Raw genomic sequence first — 16187 nt, 5'->3', positions numbered from 1 at the left:
GACTCAGCAAAACTTTTTTCCCTGTCTGTCATTAGAGCTCTCCTCCTTGCTGCAATCGGTTATGTTTTGGTACTGAATGGGAAAAATCGGTGGCTCTCTAGCCACGATGGAGACAGAATTGATTGAAAAAACAAGGGGCCAGTGCCTCTTCTGACCATCAAACGTTCAACCTTCAGCTTATGAGACTGATTTGCTTCCTACTGTGTTAACGAGGCAAGTTGCGAAAACTGAACAGCAGAAGTTTCTTGTGCCAAGTAGTAAACTTCTTTTTTTTAGATTGTCACTGATTCTGTTATGCATCATTTCCCATATGGTCTAGCGGTTAGGATTCCTGGTTCTCACCCAGGCGACCCGGGTTCGACTCCCGGTATGGGAAAGTACCCTTTTCTGTACTACCGCCAACTTTCAAAGACTGACACGTTGTTTTCGGACCAAAGTATTTCAGGTACAATTTGGATTTAAGCGTCAAAAATGCTGAACACCAGCTCCCTGTGACTTTTCATAGCTCAAACCATTCCCAACTACCTCTTTTTACACCAAAAGTGTTAAGAGACTCAACAACCCATGTGTACTATCTGTCATTTGGGTTCACAATTCCTTAACTATCAGAATTGTTTTAGAACTGAAAGGGAAAGTTCTAAGTTGGGGACAAGATCTCTTAAGAAAAGAGGAATATGCTGCCCCGTGTGAGGATCGAACTCACGACCTTCAGATTATGAGACTGACGCGCTACCTACTGCGCTAACGAGGCAAGACACACATGCTAATCTGCAGACATTTCTTGTGCAAGGCACGAAACTTATTTTTTTCATATTGTCAATGAGTTTGAAGGTATCTATTCCCATATGGTCTAGCGTTTAGGATTCCTGGTTTTCACCCAGGCGGCCCGGGTTCGACTCCCGGTATGGGAATGCACTTTTTTCTGTACTACTGCCAACATTCAAAGACCGAAATGTGTTTTGCAGATAAAAGTATTTCAGATAGAATTTGCACAATGCAGTCACAAATGCTAAACACCAGGGTATTTGTCATTCATTCTGACCTTTTGCACAAGATTTAATTTTGTTTCATAGCTTAACTCATTCTCAACTACACCTTTTTACTCCAAAGTGTTAAGGGACTCAACAATCCATGTGTTCTGTCTGTCGTTAGGGCTCCTACTTCCTTTCCAATCGGAAACGTTTCAGAAATTAATGGGAAAGTTCTGAGTTGGTAACAAAATCTCTTGAGAAAAGGAGGGAGTATTACCACGTGTGAGGAATAAAATCATATTCTTCAGATTACCAACTGATATGCTAATTATGGTGTTCATGTGGTAAGTTTTAGCTTTAGTGATGTAAAAGTTATTCAATCAAAGCATAAAACTTTTTTTTTTTTTTTTTTTTTTTTTTTAAACTGTTTTGTTGGATAGTGTAAAGCTTTACCCATGTGGAAAAGGACCTAGTATCCCTGGTTTACTGGTTCAATTCCTGCTATGGGAGTGACCCTCCTTTGGTACATGTACGCACATTCAAAAGCTGCCACGTACCTTGTAGATGGAATCAGTTTAGGTTTGAGCTGCTCTATGCAGCAAAAATGTCAACCACCAGAGTTTTTGGATATTTATTTGCACCACATACCATTGGAGGTCAAATCTCAAACCATTCTTATTTCTCTTATTTAACTCCTAGGTTTTAAGGGACTCAGCAACCCTTTTTTCCCTGTCTGTCATTAGAGCTCTCCTCCTTGCTGCAATCGGTTATGTTTTGGTACTGAATGGGAAAAATCGGTGGCTCTCTAGCCACGATGGAGACAGAATTCATTGAAAAAACAAGGGGCCAGTGCCTCTTCTGACCATCAAACGTTCAACCTTCAGCTTATGAGACTGATTTGCTTCCTACTGTGTTAACGAGGCAAGTTGCGAAAACTGAACAGCAGAAGTTTCTTGTGCCAAGTAGTAAACTTCTTTTTTTTAGATTGTCACTGATTCTGATATGCATCATTTCCCATATGGTCTAGCGGTTAGGATTCCTGGTTCTCACCCAGGCGGCCGGCCCGGGTTCGACTCCCGGTATGGGAAAGTACCCTTTTCTGTACTACCGCCAACTTTCAAAGACTGACACGTTGTTTTCGGACCAAAGTATTTCAGGTACAATTTGGATTTAAGCGTCAAAAATGCTGAACACCAGCTCCCTGTGACTTTTCATAGCTCAAACCATTCCCAACTACCTCTTTTTACACCAAAAGTGTTAAGAGACTCAACAACCCATGTGTACTATCTGTCATTTGGGTTCACAATTCCTTAACTATCAGAATTGTTTTAGAACTGAAAGGGAAAGTTCTAAGTTGGGGACAAGATCTCTTAAGAAAAGAGGAATATGCTGCCCCGTGTGAGGATCGAACTCACGACCTTCAGATTATGAGACTGACGCGCTACCTACTGCGCTAACGAGGCAAGACACACATGCTAATCTGCAGACATTTCTTGTGCAAGGCACGAAACTTATTTTTTTCATATTGTCAATGAGTTTGAAGGTATCTATTCCCATATGGTCTAGCGGTTAGGATTCCTGGTTTTCACCCAGGCGGCCCGGGTTCGACTCCCGGTATGGGAATGCACTTTTTTCTGTACTACTGCCAACATTCAAAGACCGAAATGTGTTTTGCAGATAAAAGTATTTCAGATAGAATTTGCACAATGCAGTCAAAAATGCTAAACACCAGGGTATTTGTCATTCATTCTGACCTTTTGCACAAGATTTAATTTTGTTTCATAGCTTAACTCATTCTCAACTACACCTTTTTACTCCAAAGTGTTAAGGGACTCAACAATCCATGTGTTCTGTCTGTCGTTAGGGCTCCTACTTCCTTTCCAATCGGAAACGTTTCAGAAATTAATGGGAAAGTTCTGAGTTGGTAACAAAATCTCTTGAGAAAAGGAGGGAGTATTACCACGTGTGAGGAATAAAATCATATTCTTCAGATTACCAACTGATATGCTAATTATGGTGTTCATGTGGTAAGTTTTAGCTTTAGTGATGTAAAAGTTATTCAATCAAAGCATAAAACTTCTGTTTTTTTTTTTGTTTTTGTTTTTTTTTAAACTGTTTTGTTGGATAGTGTAAAGCTTTACCCATGTGGAAAAGGACCTAGTATCCCTGGTTTACTGGTTCAATTCCTGCTATGGGAGTGACCCTCCTTTGGTACATGTACGCACATTCAAAAGCTGCCACGTACCTTGTAGATGGAATCAGTTTAGGTTTGAGCTGCTCTATGCAGCAAAAATGTCAACCACCAGAGTTTTTGGATATTTATTTGCACCACATACCATTGGAGGTCAAATCTCAAACCATTCTTATTTCTCTTATTTAACTCCTAGGTTTTAAGGGACTCAGCAAAACTTTTTTCCCTGTCTGTCATTAGAGCTCTCCTCCTTGCTGCAATCGGTTATGTTTTGGTACTGAATGGGAAAAATCGGTGGCTCTCTAGCCACGATGGAGACAGAATTCATTGAAAAAACAAGGGGCCAGTGCCTCTTCTGACCATCAAACGTTCAACCTTCAGCTTATGAGACTGATTTGCTTCCTACTGTGTTAACGAGGCAAGTTGCGAAAACTGAACAGCAGAAGTTTCTTGTGCCAAGTAGTAAACTTCTTTTTTTTAGATTGTCACTGATTCTGATATGCATCATTTCCCATATGGTCTAGCGGTTAGGATTCCTGGTTCTCACCCAGGCGGCCCGGGTTCGACTCCCGGTATGGGAAAGTACCCTTTTCTGTACTACCGCCAACTTTCAAAGACTGACACGTTGTTTTCGGACCAAAGTATTTCAGGTACAATTTGGATTTAAGCGTCAAAAATGCTGAACACCAGCTCCCTGTGACTTTTCATAGCTCAAACCATTCCCAACTACCTCTTTTTACACCAAAAGTGTTAAGAGACTCAACAACCCATGTGTACTATCTGTCATTTGGGTTCACAATTCCTTAACTATCAGAATTGTTTTAGAACTGAAAGGGAAAGTTCTAAGTTGGGGACAAGATCTCTTAAGAAAAGAGGAATATGCTGCCCCGTGTGAGGATCGAACTCACGACCTTCAGATTATGAGACTGACGCGCTACCTACTGCGCTAACGAGGCAAGACACACATGCTAATCTGCAGACATTTCTTGTGCAAGGCACGAAACTTATTTTTTTCATATTGTCAATGAGTTTGAAGGTATCTATTCCCATATGGTCTAGCGGTTAGGATTCCTGGTTTTCACCCAGGCGGCCCGGGTTCGACTCCCGGTATGGGAATGCACTTTTTTCTGTACTACTGCCAACATTCAAAGACCGAAATGTGTTTTGCAGATAAAAGTATTTCAGATAGAATTTGCACAATGCAGTCAAAAATGCTAAACACCAGGGTATTTGTCATTCATTCTGACCTTTTGCACAAGATTTAATTTTGTTTCATAGCTTAACTCATTCTCAACTACACCTTTTTACTCCAAAGTGTTAAGGGACTCAACAATCCATGTGTTCTGTCTGTCGTTAGGGCTCCTACTTCCTTTCCAATCGGAAACGTTTCAGAAATTAATGGGAAAGTTCTGAGTTGGTAACAAAATCTCTTGAGAAAAGGAGGGAGTATTACCACGTGTGAGGAATAAAATCATATTCTTCAGATTACCAACTGATATGCTAATTATGGTGTTCATGTGGTAAGTTTTAGCTTTAGTGATGTAAAAGTTATTCAATCAAAGCATAAAACTTCTGTTTTTTTTTTTGTTTTTGTTTTTTTTTAAACTGTTTTGTTGGATAGTGTAAAGCTTTACCCATGTGGAAAAGGACCTAGTATCCCTGGTTTACTGGTTCAATTCCTGCTATGGGAGTGACCCTCCTTTGGTACATGTACGCACATTCAAAAGCTGCCACGTACCTTGTAGATGGAATCAGTTTAGGTTTGAGCTGCTCTATGCAGCAAAAATGTCAACCACCAGAGTTTTTGGATATTTATTTGCACCACATACCATTGGAGGTCAAATCTCAAACCATTCTTATTTCTCTTATTTAACTCCTAGGTTTTAAGGGACTCAGCAAAACTTTTTTCCCTGTCTGTCATTAGAGCTCTCCTCCTTGCTGCAATCGGTTATGTTTTGGTACTGAATGGGAAAAATCGGTGGCTCTCTAGCCACGATGGAGACAGAATTCATTGAAAAAACAAGGGGCCAGTGCCTCTTCTGACCATCAAACGTTCAACCTTCAGCTTATGAGACTGATTTGCTTCCTACTGTGTTAACGAGGCAAGTTGCGAAAACTGAACAGCAGAAGTTTCTTGTGCCAAGTAGTAAACTTCTTTTTTTTAGATTGTCACTGATTCTGATATGCATCATTTCCCATATGGTCTAGCGGTTAGGATTCCTGGTTCTCACCCAGGCGGCCCGGGTTCGACTCCCGGTATGGGAAAGTACCCTTTTCTGTACTACCGCCAACTTTCAAAGACTGACACGTTGTTTTCGGACCAAAGTATTTCAGGTACAATTTGGATTTAAGCGTCAAAAATGCTGAACACCAGCTCCCTGTGACTTTTCATAGCTCAAACCATTCCCAACTACCTCTTTTTACACCAAAAGTGTTAAGAGACTCAACAACCCATGTGTACTATCTGTCATTTGGGTTCACAATTCCTTAACTATCAGAATTGTTTTAGAACTGAAAGGGAAAGTTCTAAGTTGGGGACAAGATCTCTTAAGAAAAGAGGAATATGCTGCCCCGTGTGAGGATCGAACTCACGACCTTCAGATTATGAGACTGACGCGCTACCTACTGCGCTAACGAGGCAAGACACACATGCTAATCTGCAGACATTTCTTGTGCAAGGCACGAAACTTATTTTTTTCATATTGTCAATGAGTTTGAAGGTATCTATTCCCATATGGTCTAGCGGTTAGGATTCCTGGTTTTCACCCAGGCGGCCCGGGTTCGACTCCCGGTATGGGAATGCACTTTTTTCTGTACTACTGCCAACATTCAAAGACCGAAATGTGTTTTGCAGATAAAAGTATTTCAGATAGAATTTGCACAATGCAGTCAAAAATGCTAAACACCAGGGTATTTGTCATTCATTCTGACCTTTTGCACAAGATTTAATTTTGTTTCATAGCTTAACTCATTCTCAACTACACCTTTTTACTCCAAAGTGTTAAGGGACTCAACAATCCATGTGTTCTGTCTGTCGTTAGGGCTCCTACTTCCTTTCCAATCGGAAACGTTTCAGAAATTAATGGGAAAGTTCTGAGTTGGTAACAAAATCTCTTGAGAAAAGGAGGGAGTATTACCACGTGTGAGGAATAAAATCATATTCTTCAGATTACCAACTGATATGCTAATTATGGTGTTCATGTGGTAAGTTTTAGCTTTAGTGATGTAAAAGTTATTCAATCAAAGCATAAAACTTCTGTTTTTTTTTTTGTTTTTGTTTTTTTTTAAACTGTTTTGTTGGATAGTGTAAAGCTTTACCCATGTGGAAAAGGACCTAGTATCCCTGGTTTACTGGTTCAATTCCTGCTATGGGAGTGACCCTCCTTTGGTACATGTACGCACATTCAAAAGCTGCCACGTACCTTGTAGATGGAATCAGTTTAGGTTTGAGCTGCTCTATGCAGCAAAAATGTCAACCACCAGAGTTTTTGGATATTTATTTGCACCACATACCATTGGAGGTCAAATCTCAAACCATTCTTATTTCTCTTATTTAACTCCTAGGTTTTAAGGGACTCAGCAAAACTTTTTTCCCTGTCTGTCATTAGAGCTCTCCTCCTTGCTGCAATCGGTTATGTTTTGGTACTGAATGGGAAAAATCGGTGGCTCTCTAGCCACGATGGAGACAGAATTGATTGAAAAAACAAGGGGCCAGTGCCTCTTCTGACCATCAAACGTTCAACCTTCAGCTTATGAGACTGATTTGCTTCCTACTGTGTTAACGAGGCAAGTTGCGAAAACTGAACAGCAGAAGTTTCTTGTGCCAAGTAGTAAACTTCTTTTTTTTAGATTGTCACTGATTCTATTATGCATCATTTCCCATATGGTCTAGCGGTTAGGATTCCTGGTTCTCACCCAGGCGGCCCGGGTTCGACTCCCGGTATGGGAAAGTACCCTTTTCTGTACTACCGCCAACTTTCAAAGACTGACACGTTGTTTTCGGACCAAAGTATTTCAGGTACAATTTGGATTTAAGCGTCAAAAATGCTGAACACCAGCTCCCTGTGACTTTTCATAGCTCAAACCATTCCCAACTACCTCTTTTTACACCAAAAGTGTTAAGAGACTCAACAACCCATGTGTACTATCTGTCATTTGGGTTCACAATTCCTTAACTATCAGAATTGTTTTAGAACTGAAAGGGAAAGTTCTAAGTTGGGGACAAGATCTCTTAAGAAAAGAGGAATATGCTGCCCCGTGTGAGGATCGAACTCACAACCTTCAGATTATGAGACTGACGCGCTACCTACTGCGCTAACGAGGCAAGACACACATGCTAATCTGCAGACATTTCTTGTGCAAGGCACGAAACTTATTTTTTTCATATTGTCAATGAGTTTGAAGGTATCTATTCCCATATGGTCTAGCGTTTAGGATTCCTGGTTTTCACCCAGGCGGCCCGGGTTCGACTCCCGGTATGGGAATGCACTTTTTTCTGTACTACTGCCAACATTCAAAGACCGAAATGTGTTTTGCAGATAAAAGTATTTCAGATAGAATTTGCACAATGCAGTCACAAATGCTAAACACCAGGGTATTTGTCATTCATTCTGACCTTTTGCACAAGATTTAATTTTGTTTCATAGCTTAACTCATTCTCAACTACACCTTTTTACTCCAAAGTTTTAAGGGACTCAACAATCCATGTGTTCTGTCTGTCGTTAGGGCTCCTACTTCCTTTCCAATCGGAAACGTTTCAGAAATTAATGGGAAAGTTCTGAGTTGGTAACAAAATCTCTTGAGAAAAGGAGGGAGTATTACCACGTGTGAGGAATAAAATCATATTCTTCAGATTACCAACTGATATGCTAATTATGGTGTTCATGTGGTAAGTTTTAGCTTTAGTGATGTAAAAGTTATTCAATCAAAGCATAAAACTTTTTTTTTTTTTTTTTTTTTTTTTTTTAAACTGTTTTGTTGGATAGTGTAAAGCTTTACCCATGTGGAAAAGGACCTAGTATCCCTGGTTTACTGGTTCAATTCCTGCTATGGGAGTGACCCTCCTTTGGTACATGTACGCACATTCAAAAGCTGCCACGTACCTTGTAGATGGAATCAGTTTAGGTTTGAGCTGCTCTATGCAGCAAAAATGTCAACCACCAGAGTTTTTGGATATTTATTTGCACCACATACCATTGGAGGTCAAATCTCAAACCATTCTTATTTCTCTTATTTAACTCCTAGGTTTTAAGGGACTCAGCAAAACTTTTTTCCCTGTCTATCATTAGAGCTCTCCTCCTTGCTGCAATCGGTTATGTTTTGGTACTGAATGGGAAAAATCGGTGGCTCTCTAGCCACGATGGAGACAGAATTGATTGAAAAAACAAGGGGCCAGTGCCTCTTCTGACCATCAAACGTTCAACCTTCAGCTTATGAGACTGATTTGCTTCCTACTGTGTTAACGAGGCAAGTTGCGAAAACTGAACAGCAGAAGTTTCTTGTGCCAAGTAGTAAACTTCTTTTTTTTAGATTGTCACTGATTCTGTTATGCATCATTTCCCATATGGTCTAGCGGTTAGGATTCCTGGTTCTCACCCAGGCGGCCCGGGTTCGACTCCCGGTATGGGAAAGTACCCTTTTCTGTACTACCGCCAACTTTCAAAGACTGACACGTTGTTTTCAGACCAAAGTATTTCAGGTACAATTTGGATTTAAGCGTCAAAAATGCTGAACACCAGCTCCCTGTGACTTTTCATAGCTCAAACCATTCCCAACTACCTCTTTTTACACCAAAAGTGTTAAGAGACTCAACAACCCATGTGTACTATCTGTCATTTGGGTTCACAATTCCTTAACTATCAGAATTGTTTTAGAACTGAAAGGGAAAGTTCTAAGTTGGGGACAAGATCTCTTAAGAAAAGAGGAATATGCTGCCCCGTGTGAGGATCGAACTCACGACCTTCAGATTATGAGACTGACGCGCTACCTACTGCGCTAACGAGGCAAGACACACATGCTAATCTGCAGACATTTCTTGTGCAAGGCACGAAACTTATTTTTTTCATATTGTCAATGAGTTTGAAGGTATCTATTCCCATATGGTCTAGCGTTTAGGATTCCTGGTTTTCACCCAGGCGGCCCGGGTTCGACTCCCGGTATGGGAATGCACTTTTTTCTGTACTACTGCCAACATTCAAAGACCGAAATGTGTTTTGCAGATAAAAGTATTTCAGATAGAATTTGCACAATGCAGTCACAAATGCTAAACACCAGGGTATTTGTCATTCATTCTGACCTTTTGCACAAGATTTAATTTTGTTTCATAGCTTAACTCATTCTCAACTACACCTTTTTACTCCAAAGTGTTAAGGGACTCAACAATCCATGTGTTCTGTCTGTCGTTAGGGCTCCTACTTCCTTTCCAATCGGAAACGTTTCAGAAATTAATGGGAAAGTTCTGAGTTGGTAACAAAATCTCTTGAGAAAAGGAGGGAGTATTACCACGTGTGAGGAATAAAATCATATTCTTCAGATTACCAACTGATATGCTAATTATGGTGTTCATGTGGTAAGTTTTAGCTTTAGTGATGTAAAAGTTATTCAATCAAAGCATAAAACTTTTTTTTTTTTTTTTTTTTTTTTTTTAAACTGTTTTGTTGGATAGTGTAAAGCTTTACCCATGTGGAAAAGGACCTAGTATCCCTGGTTTACTGGTTCAATTCCTGCTATGGGAGTGACCCTCCTTTGGTACATGTACGCACATTCAAAAGCTGCCACGTACCTTGTAGATGGAATCAGTTTAGGTTTGAGCTGCTCTATGCAGCAAAAATGTCAACCACCAGAGTTTTTGGATATTTATTTGCACCACATACCATTGGAGGTCAAATCTCAAACCATTCTTATTTCTCTTATTTAACTCCTAGGTTTTAAGGGACTCAGCAACCCTTTTTTCCCTGTCTGTCATTAGAGCTCTCCTCCTTGCTGCAATCGGTTATGTTTTGGTACTGAATGGGAAAAATCGGTGGCTCTCTAGCCACGATGGAGACAGAATTCATTGAAAAAACAAGGGGCCAGTGCCTCTTCTGACCATCAAACGTTCAACCTTCAGCTTATGAGACTGATTTGCTTCCTACTGTGTTAACGAGGCAAGTTGCGAAAACTGAACAGCAGAAGTTTCTTGTGCCAAGTAGTAAACTTCTTTTTTTTAGATTGTCACTGATTCTGATATGCATCATTTCCCATATGGTCTAGCGGTTAGGATTCCTGGTTCTCACCCAGGCGGCCCGGGTTCGACTCCCGGTATGGGAAAGTACCCTTTTCTGTACTACCGCCAACTTTCAAAGACTGACACGTTGTTTTCGGACCAAAGTATTTCAGGTACAATTTGGATTTAAGCGTCAAAAATGCTGAACACCAGCTCCCTGTGACTTTTCATAGCTCAAACCATTCCCAACTACCTCTTTTTACACCAAAAGTGTTAAGAGACTCAACAACCCATGTGTACTATCTGTCATTTGGGTTCACAATTCCTTAACTATCAGAATTGTTTTAGAACTGAAAGGGAAAGTTCTAAGTTGGGGACAAGATCTCTTAAGAAAAGAGGAATATGCTGCCCCGTGTGAGGATCGAACTCACGACCTTCAGATTATGAGACTGACGCGCTACCTACTGCGCTAACGAGGCAAGACACACATGCTAATCTGCAGACATTTCTTGTGCAAGGCACGAAACTTATTTTTTTCATATTGTCAATGAGTTTGAAGGTATCTATTCCCATATGGTCTAGCGGTTAGGATTCCTGGTTTTCACCCAGGCGGCCCGGGTTCGACTCCCGGTATGGGAATGCACTTTTTTCTGTACTACTGCCAACATTCAAAGACCGAAATGTGTTTTGCAGATAAAAGTATTTCAGATAGAATTTGCACAATGCAGTCAAAAATGCTAAACACCAGGGTATTTGTCATTCATTCTGACCTTTTGCACAAGATTTAATTTTGTTTCATAGCTTAACTCATTCTCAACTACACCTTTTTACTCCAAAGTGTTAAGGGACTCAACAATCCATGTGTTCTGTCTGTCGTTAGGGCTCCTACTTCCTTTCCAATCGGAAACGTTTCAGAAATTAATGGGAAAGTTCTGAGTTGGTAACAAAATCTCTTGAGAAAAGGAGGGAGTATTACCACGTGTGAGGAATAAAATCATATTCTTCAGATTACCAACTGATATGCTAATTATGGTGTTCATGTGGTAAGTTTTAGCTTTAGTGATGTAAAAGTTATTCAATCAAAGCATAAAACTTCTGTTTTTTTTTTTGTTTTTGTTTTTTTTTAAACTGTTTTGTTGGATAGTGTAAAGCTTTACCCATGTGGAAAAGGACCTAGTATCCCTGGTTTACTGGTTCAATTCCTGCTATGGGAGTGACCCTCCTTTGGTACATGTACGCACATTCAAAAGCTGCCACGTACCTTGTAGATGGAATCAGTTTAGGTTTGAGCTGCTCTATGCAGCAAAAATGTCAACCACCAGAGTTTTTGGATATTTATTTGCACCACATACCATTGGAGGTCAAATCTCAAACCATTCTTATTTCTCTTATTTAACTCCTAGGTTTTAAGGGACTCAGCAAAACTTTTTTCCCTGTCTGTCATTAGAGCTCTCCTCCTTGCTGCAATCGGTTATGTTTTGGTACTGAATGGGAAAAATCGGTGGCTCTCTAGCCACGATGGAGACAGAATTCATTGAAAAAACAAGGGGCCAGTGCCTCTTCTGACCATCAAACGTTCAACCTTCAGCTTATGAGACTGATTTGCTTCCTACTGTGTTAACGAGGCAAGTTGCGAAAACTGAACAGCAGAAGTTTCTTGTGCCAAGTAGTAAACTTCTTTTTTTTAGATTGTCACTGATTCTGATATGCATCATTTCCCATATGGTCTAGCGGTTAGGATTCCTGGTTCTCACCCAGGCGGCCCGGGTTCGACTCCCGGTATGGGAAAGTACCCTTTTCTGTACTACCGCCAACTTTCAAAGACTGACACGTTGTTTTCGGACCAAAGTATTTCAGGTACAATTTGGATTTAAGCGTCAAAAATGCTGAACACCAGCTCCCTGTGACTTTTCATAGCTCAAACCATTCCCAACTACCTCTTTTTACACCAAAAGTGTTAAGAGACTCAACAACCCATGTGTACTATCTGTCATTTGGGTTCACAATTCCTTAACTATCAGAATTGTTTTAGAACTGAAAGGGAAAGTTCTAAGTTGGGGACAAGATCTCTTAAGAAAAGAGGAATATGCTGCCCCGTGTGAGGATCGAACTCACGACCTTCAGATTATGAGACTGACGCGCTACCTACTGCGCTAACGAGGCAAGACACACATGCTAATCTGCAGACATTTCTTGTGCAAGGCACGAAACTTATTTTTTTCATATTGTCAATGAGTTTGAAGGTATCTATTCCCATATGGTCTAGCGGTTAGGATTCCTGGTTTTCACCCAGGCGGCCCGGGTTCGACTCCCGGTATGGGAATGCACTTTTTTCTGTACTACTGCCAACATTCAAAGACCGAAATGTGTTTTGCAGATAAAAGTATTTCAGATAGAATTTGCACAATGCAGTCAAAAATGCTAAACACCAGGGTATTTGTCATTCATTCTGACCTTTTGCACAAGATTTAATTTTGTTTCATAGCTTAACTCATTCTCAACTACACCTTTTTACTCCAAAGTGTTAAGGGACTCAACAATCCATGTGTTCTGTCTGTCGTTAGGGCTCCTACTTCCTTTCCAATCGGAAACGTTTCAGAAATTAATGGGAAAGTTCTGAGTTGGTAACAAAATCTCTTGAGAAAAGGAGGGAGTATTACCACGTGTGAGGAATAAAATCATATTCTTCAGATTACCAACTGATATGCTAATTATGGTGTTCATGTGGTAAGTTTTAGCTTTAGTGATGTAAAAGTTATTCAATCAAAGCATAAAACTTCTGTTTTTTTTTTTGTTTTTGTTTTTTTTTAAACTGTTTTGTTGGATAGTGTAAAGCTTTACCCATGTGGAAAAGGACCTAGTATCCCTGGTTTACTGGTTCAATTCCTGCTATGGGAGTGACCCTCCTTTGGTACATGTACGCACATTCAAAAGCTGCCACGTACCTTGTAGATGGAATCAGTTTAGGTTTGAGCTGCTCTATGCAGCAAAAATGTCAACCACCAGAGTTTTTGGATATTTATTTGCACCACATACCATTGGAGGTCAAATCTCAAACCATTCTTATTTCTCTTATTTAACTCCTAGGTTTTAAGGGACTCAGCAAAACTTTTTTCCCTGTCTGTCATTAGAGCTCTCCTCCTTGCTGCAATCGGTTATGTTTTGGTACTGAATGGGAAAAATCGGTGGCTCTCTAGCCACGATGGAGACAGAATTGATTGAAAAAACAAGGGGCCAGTGCCTCTTCTGACCATCAAACGTTCAACCTTCAGCTTATGAGACTGATTTGCTTCCTACTGTGTTAACGAGGCAAGTTGCGAAAACTGAACAGCAGAAGTTTCTTGTGCCAAGTAGTAAACTTCTTTTTGTTAGATTGTCACTGATTCTATTATGCATCATTTCCCATATGGTCTAGCGGTTAGGATTCCTGGTTCTCACCCAGGCGGCCCGGGTTCGACTCCCGGTATGGGAAAGTACCCTTTTCTGTACTACCGCCAACTTTCAAAGACTGACACGTTGTTTTCGGACCAAAGTATTTCAGGTACAATTTGGATTTAAGCGTCAAAAATGCTGAACACCAGCTCCCTGTGACTTTTCATAGCTCAAACCATTCCCAACTACCTCTTTTTACACCAAAAGTGTTAAGAGACTCAACAACCCATGTGTACTATCTGTCATTTGGGTTCACAATTCCTTAACTATCAGAATTGTTTTAGAACTGAAAGGGAAAGTTCTAAGTTGGGGACAAGATCTCTTAAGAAAAGAGGAATATGCTGCCCCGTGTGAGGATCGAACTCACAACCTTCAGATTATGAGACTGACGCGCTACCTACTGCGCTAACGAGGCAAGACACACATGCTAATCTGCAGACATTTCTTGTGCAAGGCACGAAACTTATTTTTTTCATATTGTCAATGAGTTTGAAGGTATCTATTCCCATATGGTCTAGCGTTTAGGATTCCTGGTTTTCACCCAGGCGGCCCGGGTTCGACTCCCGGTATGGGAATGCGCTTTTTTCTGTACTACTGCCAACATTCAAAGACCGAAATGTGTTTTGCAGATAAAAGTATTTCAGATAGAATTTGCACAATGCAGTCACAAATGCTAAACACCAGGGTATTTGTCATTCATTCTGACCTTTTGCACAAGATTTAATTTTGTTTCATAGCTTAACTCATTCTCAACTACACCTTTTTACTCCAAAGTTTTAAGGGACTCAACAATCCATGTGTTCTGTCTGTCGTTAGGGCTCCTACTTCCTTTCCAATCGGAAACGTTTCAGAAATTAATGGGAAAGTTCTGAGTTGGTAACAAAATCTCTTGAGAAAAGGAGGGAGTATTACCACGTGTGAGGAATAAAATCATATTCTTCAGATTACCAACTGATATGCTAATTATGGTGTTCATGTGGTAAGTTTTAGCTTTAGTGATGTAAAAGTTATTCAATCAAAGCATAAAACTTTTTTTTTTTTTTTTTTTTTTTTTTTAAACTGTTTTGTTGGATAGTGTAAAGCTTTACCCATGTGGAAAAGGACCTAGTATCCCTGGTTTACTGGTTCAATTCCTGCTATGGGAGTGACCCTCCTTTGGTACATGTACGCACATTCAAAAGCTGCCACGTACCTTGTAGATGGAATCAGTTTAGGTTTGAGCTGCTCTATGCAGCAAAAATGTCAACCACCAGAGTTTTTGGATATTTATTTGCACCACATACCATTGGAGGTCAAATCTCAAACCATTCTTATTTCTCTTATTTAACTCCTAGGTTTTAAGGGACTCAGCAAAACTTTTTTCCCTGTCTGTCATTAGAGCTCTCCTCCTTGCTGCAATCGGTTATGTTTTGGTACTGAATGGGAAAAATCGGTGGCTCTCTAGCCACGATGGAGACAGAATTGATTGAAAAAACAAGGGGCCAGTGCCTCTTCTGACCATCAAACGTTCAACCTTCAGCTTATGAGACTGATTTGCTTCCTACTGTGTTAACGAGGCAAGTTGCGAAAACTGAACAGCAGAAGTTTCTTGTGCCAAGTAGTAAACTTCTTTTTTTTAGATTGTCACTGATTCTGTTATGCATCATTTCCCATATGGTCTAGCGGTTAGGATTCCTGGTTCTCACCCAGGCGGCCCGGGTTCGACTCCCGGTATGGGAAAGTACCCTTTTCTGTACTACCGCCAACTTTCAAAGACTGACACGTTGTTTTCAGACCAAAGTATTTCAGGTACAATTTGGATTTAAGCGTCAAAAATGCTGAACACCAGCTCCCTGTGACTTTTCATAGCTCAAACCATTCCCAACTACCTCTTTTTACACCAAAAGTGTTAAGAGACTCAACAACCCATGTGTACTATCTGTCATTTGGGTTCACAATTCCTTAACTATCAGAATTGTTTTAGAACTGAAAGGGAAAGTTCTAAGTTGGGGACAAGATCTCTTAAGAAAAGAGGAATATGCTGCCCCGTGTGAGGATCGAACTCACGACCTTCAGATTATGAGACTGACGCGCTACCTACTGCGCTAACGAGGCAAGACACACATGCTAATCTGCAGACATTTCTTGTGCAAGGCACGAAACTTATTTTTTTCATATTGTCAATGAGTTTGAAGGTATCTATTCCCATATGGTCTAGCGTTTAGGATTCCTGGTTTTCACCCAGGCGGCCCGGGTTCGACTCCCGGTATGGGAATGCACTTTTTTCTGTACTACTGCCAACATTCAAAGACCGAAATGTGTTTTGCAGATAAAAGTATTTCAGATAGAATTTGCACAATGCAGTCACAAATGCTAAACACCAGGGTATTTGTCATTCATTCTGACCTTT

At 40.4% G+C, this 16187-nt stretch overlaps 30 non-coding genes across 30 annotated transcripts; 20 read left to right on the top strand and 10 right to left on the bottom strand.

Moving 5' to 3' along the window:
- Positions 1-304: 304 nt before the first annotated feature.
- TRNAE-CUC (transfer RNA glutamic acid (anticodon CUC)) lies at positions 305-376 on the top strand. The gene has a single exon. It is a non-coding gene; the product is annotated as a tRNA-Glu (tRNA).
- A 302-nt stretch (positions 377-678) lies between these two features.
- On the bottom strand, positions 679-751 carry TRNAM-CAU (transfer RNA methionine (anticodon CAU)). The gene has a single exon. It is a non-coding gene; the product is annotated as a tRNA-Met (tRNA).
- An 88-nt stretch (positions 752-839) lies between these two features.
- TRNAE-UUC (transfer RNA glutamic acid (anticodon UUC)) lies at positions 840-911 on the top strand. Its single transcript has one exon. It is a non-coding gene; the product is annotated as a tRNA-Glu (tRNA).
- Positions 912-1983: 1072 nt separating this feature from the next.
- TRNAE-CUC (transfer RNA glutamic acid (anticodon CUC)) lies at positions 1984-2059 on the top strand. The gene has a single exon. It is a non-coding gene; the product is annotated as a tRNA-Glu (tRNA).
- Positions 2060-2361: 302 nt separating this feature from the next.
- Positions 2362-2434, bottom strand: TRNAM-CAU (transfer RNA methionine (anticodon CAU)). The gene has a single exon. It is a non-coding gene; the product is annotated as a tRNA-Met (tRNA).
- Positions 2435-2522: 88 nt separating this feature from the next.
- On the top strand, positions 2523-2594 carry TRNAE-UUC (transfer RNA glutamic acid (anticodon UUC)). The gene has a single exon. It is a non-coding gene; the product is annotated as a tRNA-Glu (tRNA).
- A 1077-nt stretch (positions 2595-3671) lies between these two features.
- Positions 3672-3743, top strand: TRNAE-CUC (transfer RNA glutamic acid (anticodon CUC)). Its single transcript has one exon. It is a non-coding gene; the product is annotated as a tRNA-Glu (tRNA).
- Positions 3744-4045: 302 nt separating this feature from the next.
- Positions 4046-4118, bottom strand: TRNAM-CAU (transfer RNA methionine (anticodon CAU)). The gene has a single exon. It is a non-coding gene; the product is annotated as a tRNA-Met (tRNA).
- Positions 4119-4206: 88 nt separating this feature from the next.
- TRNAE-UUC (transfer RNA glutamic acid (anticodon UUC)) lies at positions 4207-4278 on the top strand. Its single transcript has one exon. It is a non-coding gene; the product is annotated as a tRNA-Glu (tRNA).
- Positions 4279-5355: 1077 nt separating this feature from the next.
- Positions 5356-5427, top strand: TRNAE-CUC (transfer RNA glutamic acid (anticodon CUC)). The gene has a single exon. It is a non-coding gene; the product is annotated as a tRNA-Glu (tRNA).
- A 302-nt stretch (positions 5428-5729) lies between these two features.
- On the bottom strand, positions 5730-5802 carry TRNAM-CAU (transfer RNA methionine (anticodon CAU)). The gene has a single exon. It is a non-coding gene; the product is annotated as a tRNA-Met (tRNA).
- Positions 5803-5890: 88 nt separating this feature from the next.
- On the top strand, positions 5891-5962 carry TRNAE-UUC (transfer RNA glutamic acid (anticodon UUC)). Its single transcript has one exon. It is a non-coding gene; the product is annotated as a tRNA-Glu (tRNA).
- A 1077-nt stretch (positions 5963-7039) lies between these two features.
- TRNAE-CUC (transfer RNA glutamic acid (anticodon CUC)) lies at positions 7040-7111 on the top strand. The gene has a single exon. It is a non-coding gene; the product is annotated as a tRNA-Glu (tRNA).
- Positions 7112-7413: 302 nt separating this feature from the next.
- On the bottom strand, positions 7414-7486 carry TRNAM-CAU (transfer RNA methionine (anticodon CAU)). The gene has a single exon. It is a non-coding gene; the product is annotated as a tRNA-Met (tRNA).
- An 88-nt stretch (positions 7487-7574) lies between these two features.
- TRNAE-UUC (transfer RNA glutamic acid (anticodon UUC)) lies at positions 7575-7646 on the top strand. The gene has a single exon. It is a non-coding gene; the product is annotated as a tRNA-Glu (tRNA).
- A 1073-nt stretch (positions 7647-8719) lies between these two features.
- On the top strand, positions 8720-8791 carry TRNAE-CUC (transfer RNA glutamic acid (anticodon CUC)). The gene has a single exon. It is a non-coding gene; the product is annotated as a tRNA-Glu (tRNA).
- A 302-nt stretch (positions 8792-9093) lies between these two features.
- TRNAM-CAU (transfer RNA methionine (anticodon CAU)) lies at positions 9094-9166 on the bottom strand. The gene has a single exon. It is a non-coding gene; the product is annotated as a tRNA-Met (tRNA).
- An 88-nt stretch (positions 9167-9254) lies between these two features.
- Positions 9255-9326, top strand: TRNAE-UUC (transfer RNA glutamic acid (anticodon UUC)). Its single transcript has one exon. It is a non-coding gene; the product is annotated as a tRNA-Glu (tRNA).
- Positions 9327-10398: 1072 nt separating this feature from the next.
- Positions 10399-10470, top strand: TRNAE-CUC (transfer RNA glutamic acid (anticodon CUC)). The gene has a single exon. It is a non-coding gene; the product is annotated as a tRNA-Glu (tRNA).
- A 302-nt stretch (positions 10471-10772) lies between these two features.
- Positions 10773-10845, bottom strand: TRNAM-CAU (transfer RNA methionine (anticodon CAU)). Its single transcript has one exon. It is a non-coding gene; the product is annotated as a tRNA-Met (tRNA).
- Positions 10846-10933: 88 nt separating this feature from the next.
- On the top strand, positions 10934-11005 carry TRNAE-UUC (transfer RNA glutamic acid (anticodon UUC)). Its single transcript has one exon. It is a non-coding gene; the product is annotated as a tRNA-Glu (tRNA).
- Positions 11006-12082: 1077 nt separating this feature from the next.
- On the top strand, positions 12083-12154 carry TRNAE-CUC (transfer RNA glutamic acid (anticodon CUC)). Its single transcript has one exon. It is a non-coding gene; the product is annotated as a tRNA-Glu (tRNA).
- A 302-nt stretch (positions 12155-12456) lies between these two features.
- On the bottom strand, positions 12457-12529 carry TRNAM-CAU (transfer RNA methionine (anticodon CAU)). Its single transcript has one exon. It is a non-coding gene; the product is annotated as a tRNA-Met (tRNA).
- An 88-nt stretch (positions 12530-12617) lies between these two features.
- On the top strand, positions 12618-12689 carry TRNAE-UUC (transfer RNA glutamic acid (anticodon UUC)). Its single transcript has one exon. It is a non-coding gene; the product is annotated as a tRNA-Glu (tRNA).
- Positions 12690-13766: 1077 nt separating this feature from the next.
- On the top strand, positions 13767-13838 carry TRNAE-CUC (transfer RNA glutamic acid (anticodon CUC)). The gene has a single exon. It is a non-coding gene; the product is annotated as a tRNA-Glu (tRNA).
- A 302-nt stretch (positions 13839-14140) lies between these two features.
- TRNAM-CAU (transfer RNA methionine (anticodon CAU)) lies at positions 14141-14213 on the bottom strand. Its single transcript has one exon. It is a non-coding gene; the product is annotated as a tRNA-Met (tRNA).
- Positions 14214-14301: 88 nt separating this feature from the next.
- On the top strand, positions 14302-14373 carry TRNAE-UUC (transfer RNA glutamic acid (anticodon UUC)). The gene has a single exon. It is a non-coding gene; the product is annotated as a tRNA-Glu (tRNA).
- A 1072-nt stretch (positions 14374-15445) lies between these two features.
- Positions 15446-15517, top strand: TRNAE-CUC (transfer RNA glutamic acid (anticodon CUC)). The gene has a single exon. It is a non-coding gene; the product is annotated as a tRNA-Glu (tRNA).
- A 302-nt stretch (positions 15518-15819) lies between these two features.
- On the bottom strand, positions 15820-15892 carry TRNAM-CAU (transfer RNA methionine (anticodon CAU)). Its single transcript has one exon. It is a non-coding gene; the product is annotated as a tRNA-Met (tRNA).
- Positions 15893-15980: 88 nt separating this feature from the next.
- TRNAE-UUC (transfer RNA glutamic acid (anticodon UUC)) lies at positions 15981-16052 on the top strand. The gene has a single exon. It is a non-coding gene; the product is annotated as a tRNA-Glu (tRNA).
- Positions 16053-16187: the final 135 nt, after the last annotated feature.

This window comes from Ranitomeya variabilis, chromosome 5 (assembly GCF_051348905.1).
Source record: "Ranitomeya variabilis isolate aRanVar5 chromosome 5, aRanVar5.hap1, whole genome shotgun sequence".
Lineage (NCBI taxonomy): Eukaryota > Metazoa > Chordata > Amphibia > Anura > Dendrobatidae > Ranitomeya > Ranitomeya variabilis.
Note: the sequence above shows the minus strand (reverse complement) of the source record. Positions and strands in the feature narration are given on the sequence as shown.